Source organism: Brassica napus, chromosome C1 (genome assembly GCF_020379485.1).
Source record: "Brassica napus cultivar Da-Ae chromosome C1, Da-Ae, whole genome shotgun sequence".
Taxonomy (NCBI): Eukaryota; Viridiplantae; Streptophyta; class Magnoliopsida; order Brassicales; family Brassicaceae; genus Brassica; species Brassica napus.
The window spans coordinates 48,636,865-48,649,104 of NC_063444.1; the positions used below are offsets into that span (position 1 = coordinate 48,636,865).

A 12,240-nucleotide genomic window follows, 5' to 3' on the forward strand; every position below is an offset into this window, starting at 1 on the left:
GAATCCATTGATCGATGGGTTTTTCAATCAAAACCCATCGATCGATGGGAGATCATGCGCCGGAAGTTTTCTTTTAAATGCATCGATCGATGCGTTAGAGCCCATAAACCCATCGATCGATGCATCCTCGCTGTGTCCTGTTCCACCAACTTCCTCCACTTCACCTACTGCATCCACTCGTCTTTCATGATGAAATAGGAGCCTCTGTCGAAAAAAGAGGGTCCTTGGCCGATTATAAATAGGGAGGATGAGCTCCATATGAAAACACACCATCTTAGAGATCAAAACTTGAGAGAAAATAGATTTGTGAGTGTTTTTCTAGTTTGAAGATTTGTTTGAGTTTGAAGTTTGTAGAAGAAGAAGAGAATCCCTTTTTCTTCCCAGAGAAGCTTCTAAACCCTCTGTTTTTCTTTATTTTCTTTTATAATGTCAATTATGAATTCTGTTTTTGGTTCCATGTGTGAGTAATCTACTAGTTAGGCTAGGGTGATTCAAAGGAATCCATGAATCCATGAAACTGATGTGTTAAAGAAAGGGGTAAATCATTTAGTTCTTCATCTAGATCTATCTTAAAGCTTGAATTAGACGGTACACCTAGTTCTTGATCATTAGGAAGTTCAACACACCAAAAGTGATAGTTAAACTCCTGAAAAGAATCTAGATGAGCAAGTCTTCGTAACCAACGAGAGTTGTTGTTATGGAATTTGTGAACAAATCGAACCTGTTAAAATGCATGTTTAGAATTATGAATATGGCGAGAGTTGATATTTAAGATTCTAAAACATAGGATTTAGTACTGCGAGAGTAGGCTAAATTATTTAAGCTGTTTGAGTTCAAGAACGGTTCTAAAACATACCCCTTGTTTAATGTTTGTTTCTCGATTTATGTCATTCTCGAGAATTACCCAATGCCTAACGTTTTAATCTATAAATTAAATTTCATTTCAATTTATTACCTACAAGTTGTGACAATTAAAAACAACAAAAACAATCATTTTCGTTCTAGCTTGACATTACTCTAATAGATTCATAGTGTAACCTTGGTCTCTGTGGAATTCGATCCCTAAAAACTACTGCGCACTACCGTGCACTTGCGGTTGGTTTTAGCGGTAAAACCTGAGGACAACAAGTTTTTGGCGCCGTTGCCGGGGACCAATAGCGTTACCTTTGGAACTAAGACTAGAGTCTAGTCTAGAACCTAATTTTTCATATTACTTATAAATTCTTTCTCGATTTTCTTGCTTGTATTTCAGGTACATGAACACGAGAAGCCGAAGTTCTGAAAACTTGGCGGTTGTTTCTAACGAAGAACTTGCAAGAATCGAAAGAGAGAACAACAGAAACAGAAGAAGAAACATGGCTGGAGTGCAAGACCAGCACGATGGACCCGGAAATGGGCAAAATTTTCCTATCGGTGATGAGCAAAACGCAGATAACACTGCAAATGCTGTCAACGCTGCTGCTGCCGCTGGAGTTTTCCGACAACCTTTTCCTATTCCAGGACAGAGGCAAAATCAACCTCGTCCCATTGGATCTGTCGACGCTCCGCACACATTCTATCACAATCGATCCGCGATACAACCTCCTCCTGTCAACAGGCAAGACTATGAGATCAAACCTCAAACGATAGCTCTGGTCAAACAGAGCATGTTCTATGGTCTCCCGTCCGAAAGCCCCATGGACCATATTGAGACTCTTGAAGAGATTTGTAGCACGACACGATCAAATGGAGTTCCTGCTGATTTTCTACGTTGTAAGCTGTTTGCATTTTCTCTGGGAGATAAGGCGATGAGGTGGCTGAAGTCTCTACCTCCAGGATCTATCACTACTTGGGAGCAATGCAGAGCTCTGTTCTTGGACAAATTCTACACCAAGCACAAGACGGCTAGTTTGAGGAGTAAGATCACAAATTTTCAGCAAAATACCTCTGAGCCGCTGAGTGAAGCATGGGCAAGATTCAAGGAATATCAAAGAGAGTGTCCACATCATGGGTACTCAGATGAGCATATCCTCAACATCTTCTATGATGGAGCAAACTGGAACGTCAAAAACTCTCTCAACGCTGCCAGCAATGGAGACTTTATGACAAGAACCCAGGAGGAAGCTTACACATTGATAGAAAATCTTGCCACAAGCTTCAGCAACCAAAATGAAGAATATGATAGATCGCGAAAAGGCGGAAACTCAGAAATCAAGAAGCTGGAAGAGATGAGCGCAAAGATCGATATGCTTATGCAAAGGGATCAAAGGGTTGTCAGTTCCATCGAGGAATATGGAGAAGGAGCGTTTTTCTTCCCCAATCAAGAACCACAGGAACAGCAGGCTGTAGTCAACTATGTGAACGGACAAAACCTTGAACAGCAAGCTGCAGTGAACTACATTGGTGGACAAAACTATGTGCAGAACAAGGGACTCAATAAAAACTATCCACATCAGTCAGGAGGACAAGGACAACAGTTTCAACCACAAGCTTACAGACCAAACCAAGGACAGCAAGGATATCAAAACCAAAACTACGGGCAGAACCGACCTTTTGGACAGAGCTTGGGACAAAACCGATATCAGAACTCTAATTACAACCAAGGAGGATTTCAGCAGAAGCAGCCTTTCAATTCTTTTCAACCAAAGAATCCAACACAGTTTCAAACCGGGGAAAGCTCTGTTCCGGCTGCTAAAGAGTCTAAGCTTGAGTCAATGCTCCAACAATTGATGCTCAACCAGAAAAAGACAGCTTCTGAAATAAACACAAAGGTTGATAACATCAATGTGAAGGTTAATACCATGTTCCAAGACATGAACAACAAATGGGAGTCTCTTTCAGCACATGTCAAGAAGTTAGAGACTCAAGTCGCCCAAACTGCTGAAGCTGTCCAAAGACCTACTGGAGTTCTTCCTGGAAGAGGTGAACACAACCCAAGGAATGAATTTGTGAATGCTATCACTCTAAGGAGTGGGAAGGAGCTGGTTTCTAAAGAAAAGAGAAGCATGCCCGCTGACGAAAAAACTGCGCAGATTGAAGAACCCACTGAGGTACAAGCTGAAGAGGCGGAAGCTGCTGAAAACATAACGCCTATGGTTCGAGTATACACCCCTAAGCTGCCCTACCCAGTGAAACAGAGGAAATCTCGCAGAGATTTGGAGGCAGCTAAGTGCAAAGAGATGGTGAGCGAGTTGAATGTGAAGCTCTCGTTTGAAGATGCTGTTGAAATGATGCCTGCTCTGAAGAGATATGTCAAGAGCTTGGTGACTAACAAAGCCTCACCTAAGGAGAATGTTATGTCTATCTCCAAAAGATGTAGCACACTACTTCAGAACAGAGCACCAGAGAAGATGGAAGATCCTGGGAGTTTTGTGTTATCATGTGAGATCGAAGGAGCTGTATTCGAGAAATCTCTCTGCGACTTGGAATCTAGTGTGAACCTGATGCCATACACTGTGGCACAGAGGCTTGGTCTCACAAACTTCAGGTCAACGAAAATCCAGCTAGTCTTCGCAGATCGCTCAGTGAGACATCCCGTCGGAGTTATTTTAGACATCGATGTGGTGATCGGAAACCATAGAATTCCTGCAGACTTTGTAGTGCTGGAGCTCGATCAGGAGCCAAAGGACCCTCTCATTCTGGGACGTCCATTTCTGGCCACAGCAGGAGCTATCATCGATGTAAAGAAAGGGAAGATAGATCTCCATCTGGGAGACATAATCATGAAGTTCGAGGTGAATAAGATGCTGAAAAGACCCACACTGGATGGACACACATTCTCCATCGATCATGCCTCAGAAGATGATGATGAAGATGATGAAGTAACTAAAGAGCTGCTGAGAGATGACCCCCTAGAGATTGCTCTTACTCTAGCTGAGAGTGAGCACGGGTATTTAAACGAACACACTGCCGAATTTGTCAAGATGCTTGATTTCGGTTTCCAAACAAAACACGAAGTAGCTTCTATGAGCCTTGAAGAGGGAGAATCACCAACACAAAAAGCTACTACAGACCACGTTAACCCTTGGAGCGAACTAAGAGCCCCAAAGATAGAACTCAAAACCCTCCCAGCTGGGTTAAGGTATGCATTTCTTGGCCCTAAGTCAACTTACCCTATTATCATAAATGCTGATTTGAATAATGCTGAGACTGCCTTACTTCTATGTGAGCTAAGAAAGTACCATAAAGCAATAGGCTATTCACTAGATGATATTTCTGGCATCTCACCTGACCTTTGTATGCATAGGATATATCTAGAGGATGAATCGAGGAATTCTATAAAACATCAGAGGAGGTTAAACCCGAATCTAAAAGATGTTGTAAAGAAGGAAATAATGAAACTTCTAGAGGCTGGAATAATCTATGCAATCTCTGATAGTAATTGGGTTAGTCCTGTGCATGTTGTGCCTAAAAAGGGTGGGATAACAATAGTGAAAAATGAGAAAGATGAGCTAATTCCCACTAGAACTGTCACTGGTCATAGGATGTGCATAGACTATAGAAAGTTGAATGCTGCAACTAGGAAAGATCATTTTCCTCTCCCCTTTATTGATCAGATGCTAGAAAGATTGGTTAACCATCCATACTATTGCTTCTTAGATGGTTATTCAGGATTTTTCCAGATTCCAATTCATCCAGACGATCAAGAAAAAACCACATTCACATGTCCTTATGGTACATTCGCCTATCGCAGGATGCCATTCGGTTTGTGTTACGCACCCGCCACGTTCCAGTGGTGTATGATGTCTATTTTTAATGATATGATTGAAGATATAATGGAAGTATTCATGGACGATTTCTCTGTCTATGGATCTTCTTTCTCTGCTTGTCTTCCAATATGTGCAGGGTACTTAGGCGGTGCGAAGAGAAAAATCTGGTGCTGAACTGGGAAAAATGCCATTTTATGGTTAGAGATGGGATCGTCCTTGGACACAAAATTTCGGAAAAAGGCATTGAAGTTGACAGGGCAAAGGTCGAGGTCATGATGAGTCTACAGCCACCTGATTCAGTCAAAGGGATCAGAAGTTTTATAGGTCACGCGGGGTTCTACCGAAGATTCATTCAACACTTCTCAAAAATTGCCAGGCCCATGACCCGTCTGCTCTGCAAAGAGACCAAGTTTCATTTTGATAAAGAATGCTTGGACGCTTTTCACACAATAAAAGGAGCATTAGTCAGCGCACCAATTGTCCAGCCACCAGACTGGGAATTACCTTTCGAGGTGATGTGCGATGCCAGCGATTATGCAGTAGGAGCTGTCTTGGGACAACGGAAGGAGAAAAAACTTCATGTCATCTACTACGCAAGCAGGACACTTGACGATGCACAATGCAACTATGCCACCACCGAGAAGGAACTACTTGCCATTGTCTTTGCTTTTGAGAAGTTTAGATCCTATCTTGTTGGATCTAAAGTTATAGTACACACTGACCATGCTGCGCTGAGGTATCAACTTCAGAAGAAGGATGCAAAGCCAAGGTTTCTGCGATGGATTCTCTTGCTGCAAGAGTTTGACCTGGTGATCAAGGACAAGAAAGGGATTGAGAACGGAGTCGCAGACCACCTCTCTAGGCTAAGAGTGGAAGAAGAGTTACCATTGGCAGATAATCTTCCCGTGGAGAACGTTTATGCGGTGAGCATCCAGTGCAATGATGGATACGCACCTATCAAGGACGCAAGCATCCCTAAAATGCCTTGGTTTTCAGAAATAGCAAACTACCTGGCCGGAGAACAAGAACCGCTCAAATTCACAGGAAATGATAAGAAGAAATTCTTAAAAGACGTCAGACGCTATCTCTGGGATGAGCCATTCTTGTATAAGCAGTGTGCCGACAATATTTACAGAAGGTGTGCTGCTGAAGAAGAGATACCAGGCATACTCTTCCACTGCCACGGTTCCAACTACGCGGGACATTTTGCTGTAAGCAAAACCGTTTCGAAGATCCTACAAGCTAGTTTCTGGTGGCCTACGATGTTCAAAGATGCCCACTCCTTCATCTCTAAGTGTGATCCATGCCAGAGACAGGGAAATATCAGCAACAGGAATGAGATGCCACAAAACTTCATCTTGGAAGTTGAGGTATTTGACGTGTGGAGGATCGATTTCATGGGACCATTCCCATCCTCTTACAACAATAAGTACATCCTTGTTGCTGTTGACTACGTTTCCAAGTGGGTAGAGGCCATAACAAGTCCAACAAACGATGCCACAGTGGTGGTAAAGATGTTCAAATCTGTCATCTTTCCAATATTTGGGGTGCCAAGAGTGGTGATTAGTGATGGAGGATCACATTTCATCAACAAAGTGTTCGAGAAGCTGCTAAAGAAGAATGGCGTGAGACACAAGGTGGCGACTGCATACCACCCTCAGACAAGCGGACAGGTCGAAATCTCCAACCGAGAGATCAAAAGCATCCTACAGAAAACAGTGGGAGCAACAAGAAAAGACTGGTCAACCAAGCTAGATGATGCCTTATGGGCATACAGGACAGCATACAAGACTCCTATTGGCACCACTCCCTTTCACCTTGTCTATGGGAAACCATGCCATCTCCCAGTGGAGTTGGAGTACAAATCAGCATGGGCTGTTAAACAGATGAATTTTGATGTGAAACCCGCAGCTGAGAGAAGGATGATCCAGCTAAACGAATTGGACGAGTTTCGACATATGGCATTCGAAAACTCCAAGATATACAAGGAGCGCACAAAGGCGTATCATGATAGGAAGATCATTCCGAGGATTTTTGCTGCAAATGATCAAGTCCTACTCTTCAACTCTCGCCCGAGGTTGTTTCCCAGGAAGCTTAAATCCCGATGATCCGGGCCTTTCACTATCAAAGAAGTAAAGCCCTATGGAGCTGTTGTGCTTGTGGGAACCGAAATTCGCACTGTCGATTTCCGTTTAAATAAGTAAACTAGGAAAACCCTAATTTCCCAGAGGACCCGGATATCTTCTAATTACCACACGTCAAGCAATCAGAACACGAGAATAACAACGATAAGAATAAGAAATCGAAAAAGAGAGCAAAGTAGATCTTATTCCGAATCTGCGTATGAGCGTTTACAACAAGGTATAAGCCTGGGCTCGAGATCTGTCGGCGAGATTCCTAGTTCTAGCAACCCTAAGACGGCTAAACCTAATTGAGTCGCAGCTCGAAATAACAAAAACGGAAGATTGCCTAAATTGCTCTAAGTGCTAAGTTTGCTCTGAAAAGTGCTCTGCCATGCTCCTCGCCTAGGACTCCTTATATACTAGCTCCAAGGTCGGTTTACGCTTTTACTCTTCTGCCCTTAAGCCGTCATAGCATAAAAATGGAGATATCCCATTTTTCCCGATCTTCCAATTATCTTCAAAACTTCCGTATTTATCCGCGGAAACTTGATATTTATCCTTCCCTGTGGACCAAGCGTAAACCGTGCTGCGGTTTACGGGCTTTTGGTTAAGAAATCATAGGATGGGCCTCGAGTCGTGTTTTAGATCTCTTTGGGCCGTCTTCCGACTCGACACGTTTACTACGAATTCTTTTTGATAAAGAACAAACTTTCCGCGGTTTTTAATCCGCGAAGTTTGATCGATGAATTTGAATAGCGGAAAACATGGACTGAGCTTGCTACGGTCTTCGGGAGATAGCATTCGAAGGTTTGATGAGAATGCAAGGATTGATGTCGTATCGATGTTCGGAAGGGTTCAATCGCTACACAGCGACTGTACTTCGGCTCAAGCCCGGTTGCTACGTAGCGACCGAACGGGACGAACACTCGGTCGCTACGTAGCGACCGAGCTTTGGCTTGAGCTCGGTCGCTACGTAGCGACCGAGCGAGACGAACCCTCGGTCGCTACGTAGCGACCGAGCTTTGGCTTGAGCTCGGTCGCTAGGTAGTGACCGAGCGGGACGATCGCTCGGTCGCTACGTAGCGACCGAGCGGGACGAGTGCTCGGTCGCTACGTAGCGACCGAGCTTTGGCTTGAGCTCGGTCGCTATGTAGCGACCGAGCGGGATGATCGCTCGGTCGCTACGTAGCGACCGAGCTTTGGCTCGAGCTCGGTCGCTACGTAGCGACCGAGCGGGACGAGCGCTCGGTCGCTACGTAGCGACCGAGCTTTGGCTCGAGCTCGGTCGCTACGTAGCGACCGAGCGGGACGAGCGCTCGGTCGCTATGTAGCGACCGAGCTTTGGCTTGGGCTCGGTCGCTATGTAGTGACCGAGCTTTGGCTTGGGCTCGGTCGCTACGTAGCGACCGAGCGGGACGATTGCTCGGTCGCTACGTAGCGACCGAGCCATGGCTTGAGCTCGGTCACTACGTAGCGACCGAGCGGGACGATCGCTCGGTCGCTATGTAGCGACCGAGCTTTGGCTCGAGCTCGGTCGCTACGTAGCGACCGAGCGGGATGGACTTTCGGTCGCTGTGTAACGACCTGTTTTCGAGCTTTCGTCGGACATCTCGATTCTTTCTTCTGTAAAGCTTTTTCGTAAGGAAGAATCTATTTCGAAAAGTACTCTTTGGAGAAATTCTTGTTTTCTTCCTCGAACGTTTTGAATGTTAAATTTGTCGTAACCGTTTTTGATCCCAACAATTAGCCCCCCAGCCTGTTAGAGTTGTGACTCTAGTGGGCGGATAGATGACTTTGACAAGGTTAAGTGTATTGGACGAAATTCACATTTTAAACTCCGCAGAAAAAAGTTGTCGAGACGATATTTCGAGTCCATACTTCTATAAGTAGTGAGCTCTTGTCATTCATTTTCTTCACACCTTCCCTTCTTCATTCCTTCAAACTCATTCAAAAATTTAAAAACTCTCTAGTTTCATAATTTTCCTTTCAACATGTCTTCCTCCCAAGGTGATAAGAAGGATTCCGACGTCGAGATGGGCGAGGCCACTTCTCCGGCTCCGGTTCTAACTTCTCCGGCGGAAGCGCCGGCTTGTGTTGCCGGTCATCTTTCTTTCCGAGAGGAACTAGTTTGTCGTCAAGCCGAGAAAGAACTAGCTCAAGCTTGCTCTGAGTTTCCTTCTTCTTCCGCGCAGGTCGTTGCCTCGTGTCATGGGACCGAAGTCATGGCTCTTCTCCCGCAAGCCCTACCTGCAGGATCTTCCACAACTCTGATCCTCGTCGAGGACAAGGAGAAGGTCGCTGACTCTATGCCTCCTCCTCCTCCAGCCAGAAAAGACGTCGTTCTGGCATTGCGTGCTCCTAGCGCTGTCCTGGTTACTCAACCTAAGAGTCGGAAGAGGAAACTTGCCAAGAGTGGTGACGGGGAGAATTTGCAGCTAGATGGATCGAGCCTAGCATCGGGACTTCGCGGAAAGGTTTATCTCTTGTTTGAATTTTCGATCGTCTTTTGTGCATTCTTTTCTCGGACTTAGTCTTAAGAATTTTCACCGTTCGCAGTTCATATCGTTGATCGATGGGAAGATCGGCGAATGTGGTTCTGAGACCAGTCGCCTTTCCGGAAGTTGGTGGAGCTTCAGGGCAGATGGTCCGAAACCGAGGCCATGTTGACGGCTGTCAAGGACTCTCACTCTGCGAAAGTGTCGAAGCTCGAGGTTGCGATAGGAGAGCTTGAGAGGGACCTTGGGAAGACGGCGAGTTCCTTACTTAAGGAAAAGAAGGCCACGAAGGCCAAATCCTCAGAGGTGCGTCGACTCCAGCGTCAGATCGAGAGTGACACGGGACTAGAGCGCCATGGGATCCAAGAGGCTACGGTGCCCTTCGCGCGGAGTTTCAAGCTCGTTTGGCGAAGATTTCTGCTTCCCTGGGTTCCCTCGAGTGTATCCGGAGCAGGGATTTAGCTTTGGCGACGATTGAGGGCGGGATGGCCATGGTTCGGTCGTTCCAAAGTGAGACTCCCCCGACCTTGGAGGCCGAAGAGGCCCGACTGTCCGGCTGCAAGGGAGATATGGCGGCCGAGAATGGAGATTTCGGTCTCGTCCTCGCCGACTTGAAATCCGCGTGTTTCCTTCCGACGTGTTCAGAAGACCCAGAGGGGAAGGACCCGATGGTCGGAGAAAACGGAGGTGGCGCGGCTCCAGGCTCGGACGAGGCAGCGGGTGAAGAGGGGGCGTAAGTTCTGAGGATGACTTGGGTTAGATATCTTGCGAGAGATTTTTTTTTATGTTTTTATGTTTCGGCCTTGAATGGCCTTATTTGTATTTCGGGACTGGCCGTGTGTGGCTTTGAATCCCTGCCGCTCTGCGGCTTTCTTTTTATGGTAAGATAATCGGATAGCGCTTTTTATGAGTTTGCGAATAGTGAGGAGGAAGGTGATGAGTTGTCGTCTCATATCCTTCTTCGATTGTGAAATGTTTCATTCGAGACCTGTTTCAAGAGTTCTTCCGCGAGATGTGAACTCTGCGGGGGTGCTGAAGATGTCGAACATAAACATAGAGGCATGGTTTAAGAATCTCTTATCTTTTGATATCATGCCTTCGAGATGTTAGAGACCAGTGCGCTGGGTTTAGGGCAAGACCTAGGTTTACTCTCGGTTTAAGGATTGTCCGGTGACTAACCAGCTATCGTTTTTCCTGTCGCGATTTCTTCCTGATTCGTATCGATGTAATGTCCGCGATAGGTTCTCGGCTTATACGACTTGTTTGATACGAATCGAGCATCTCTCCGGAGACCGGAAGTGCTAGGCCAAAATTTCGGATTTTTTTTATAGCGCTATTATCCTTGTGTCGGATGTAAGAGAGTCATCTTCGTGAGATGGCTATGTCTGTTTAGGACGTTTTGTGAGTTCGATGTGATCAGCATCGGACTTGGTGGCGTGTGCCGTTGTTTCGAATTTTTTGCGCAAAACAGGTGCTAGTGTGTGCATATATATGTTTCTTTTGTGACGGAAGTTTCGTTCGTTCGAAATAAATAAACTTTTGAGGCATCTTTTGTGACGTCTCGCGATGCCGAAGGTTGCTTCTCCTAAACGGTTGACTAATATCCGAAGACCTCGCACTGATTTTACAGGTGAGGAGGTTTTGATAAGTCGAAAACACCAAGAGCGTGGTAAGAATTTTTTTTGATTTTGGGGAGTATACGTACCCACTCCCCCCTTTTTAATGAGGGGGGACAGCTGAATTTGCCTTTCGGCAAACTGCCTACGTACTCCTTGCGGAGATCAAACCGTCTCGTAGTTCAGTGATTGCGGGTTGGTTCGTTTAGTGATAGTATTTTTTGAGATGCATTGCGTTCCAGGTTCTAGGAATTTTTATGCCCTGCATGTTGGCTATTTCGTAAGAACCTGGTCGGACGACTTTTTCGATTTTATAGGGACCTTCCCAGTTTGCTCCGAGTTTTCCCGCGTTTCGTTCAGCGGTGTTTTGGAAAACTTTGCGAAGGACCAGATCCCCCTGATTGAACCTACGATTTCGTACGTTGGAATTATAGTATTTTGCAGCGGCGTGCTGGTAGTTTTGAATTCGGATAAGCGCTCGATCCCGGCGCTCGTTAATGAGGTCGAGATCATCCAAGAGCATAGCATCGTTGAGTTCCTCTCGTTCGGGTAATAACCTTCTTCGAACACCGGGAAATTCAACTTCTTCGGGAATCATGCATTCCGTGCCGTATACCAGAGCGAAGGGAGTTTCTCCCGTTGCTCACCTTGGGGTGGTACGGTGAGACCAGAGGACTCCCTGGAGTTCGTTGGCCCATTTGCCTTTTTTGGCCTCTAAGCGTTTCTTCAGTCCGTCGAGAATGGTCTTGTTGATTGTTTCAGCCTGTCCGTTGCACTGCGGATATCTTTGAGTCGTATCTTCCATTTTTCGCAGAATGCTTCGAATCGGGTGGAGGTGAACTGAGACCCGTTATCGGTTACGATCTCGTAAGGAACTCCATGCCTACAGATGATGTTTTTCCATACGAAATTCTCGACTTGGACGTCCTTTATACTTGCGTACGAGTCCGCCTCTACCCATTTTGAGAAAAAATCGGTAAGGACTAGAAGGAAACGCTTTTCCTTTGAATTATGCAGAGGTCCGACAATATCCATGGCCCAGCGCATAAAGTGGTAGGGCGATGTGATGGAGGAAAAAACTTCGGCCGGTTGTCGGATGGTTGGTGCATGCCTTTGGCATTTTTCGCATTTTCGTGCTAATTTTTCGCAATCTCCGATCATTCTCGGCCAATAGTATCCATGGCGTTTGATTTTCACGGCAAGTGATCTCCCGCCGGAATGGTTGCCGCAGGAGCCGGAGTGTATTTCCTCCATTACTTTTCTCGACTTTTCTCCTTCCAGGCACGTCATGAGTGGTCCGGAGAATCTCCATTTGTAG

General features: G+C 45.8%; 1 non-coding gene across 1 annotated transcript; it reads right to left on the bottom strand.

Moving 5' to 3' along the window:
- Positions 1-1,886: 1,886 nt before the first annotated feature.
- Positions 1,887-1,993, bottom strand: LOC125581147. The gene has a single exon (XR_007318858.1). It is a non-coding gene; the product is annotated as a small nucleolar RNA R71 (small nucleolar RNA).
- Between the last annotated feature and the right edge of the window lie 10,247 nt (positions 1,994-12,240).